The sequence below is a fragment of the Herpailurus yagouaroundi genome, unplaced genomic scaffold, assembly GCF_014898765.1.
Source record: "Herpailurus yagouaroundi ecotype Mexico unplaced genomic scaffold, PumYag 139, whole genome shotgun sequence".
NCBI classification, from domain to species: Eukaryota; Metazoa; Chordata; class Mammalia; order Carnivora; family Felidae; genus Herpailurus; species Herpailurus yagouaroundi.
In genome coordinates, this window is record NW_024412394.1 from 63,412,775 (window position 1) to 63,414,171 (window position 1,397).

Consider the following 1,397-nt stretch of genomic DNA (forward strand, 5'->3'; position numbering starts at 1 on the left):
AGAATTGTATCTAAAAGAATCCTCTGTACTAGTCAGTAATGTAAGAAATACTTTCTGTACTTGCTAATGAAAAAGCATCTTTGAAGTCAGTCACATTCTACACAGACTCAATGGAAAGTCAGGCAGCCATTTAGGGAATTTGCCAAAAGTAGTCATTCTGCAAAATTCTTGGGAGGGGGTTGTCACAATGGGCTCTTGCTTCTGCTCAGTTTGTCTGCACTTATATCATCCCCAAGCCGGAAACATTTTCTCTAGACCTTGGTTATCCCTGACTGATGAACCGGCTTGCTGCTGCCCAGCATCAGGAGAGAGAACCCGTAACATAACCCTAGCACTGGAAAAGATCAAAATTCAAAGTTTTGAAGAAAGGTTTCTACTGAACCCCTATTGCTTTCGCATCACTTTAAAGTAAAAAAAAAATGGTTAAGTTAAATCATGTAAGTCAGGGACTGTCTGTAGTCTATATAGGATCAGACCAGATCACAGATCAGAGGCTACGTGTCAGACAGTGGTCGACCAGGACTATTTGGTTCTGAGAGTATGAAGAGAAACTTTGCCAAGAAAGCACTGTAAAGTCATGAAGTAGAAAACAGTAGGAGAGAAGGCAGTGATGTTTTGGGAAGATACAACAAAATGCATATGTCAGTATTTAGGGCCACAGATCTCTTGGTACTTTGTGAGATAATTAATGTTTGCATTCAATTTGAGGTTGAGTAGTTACTGTTTCCGTAAAGTACAATATGGAGTAGTTGACAATAGGTTCCCCAAACTTCTGACACGATGTAGGACACTCAGTGAATCCTGAGATACATACAATGACCACTTGGAACTGCACAGTTAGTAATTTGCTATTATGTGGAACCTCCAGAGCGTTAACAAAGCGGAAAACAACCCCGGCTGAGGACACGATTTGATACCTTCTTACGGTTTCGCTCCCGCCTCCCTCCAGGCGCACCCCAGGGACCGCCAGCTAAGGCTCTTCCAGGATCAGACGCTGCGCGCCGTGGGATCAGAGTGGCAGGCCCAGTCACTGGAAGCCTTCATGGGAGCAGCAGGCGGCGGCGACCGGCGCGCCCACACCCCGAGCGGGGACGCGCCCTCGAGACGGTAGGAGGTGGCGCGCGTCCCCCGAGGCCCGCGAGGAAAGCTCCACCACCGTGGTGAACGCACGCCGGGCCCGAGAATGAATGGAAAGTTCAATCTCGCGCGCTCGGCGCGGGCAGCCAATGACGCGGCCGGGAGAGGCGGCGGGCAGGTGTGCGCGTGCCGCCGCCTGACGCAGGGCTCGAGCCGAGCAGCCTGCCGCCGCCGCCGCCGCCGCGCCCCGCGGCCCCCCTCCACCCCCAGCCCGGCCCCCTCCTTCCCAAGCCCCGCCACCCGCCGGGCTGCGGCGGCGG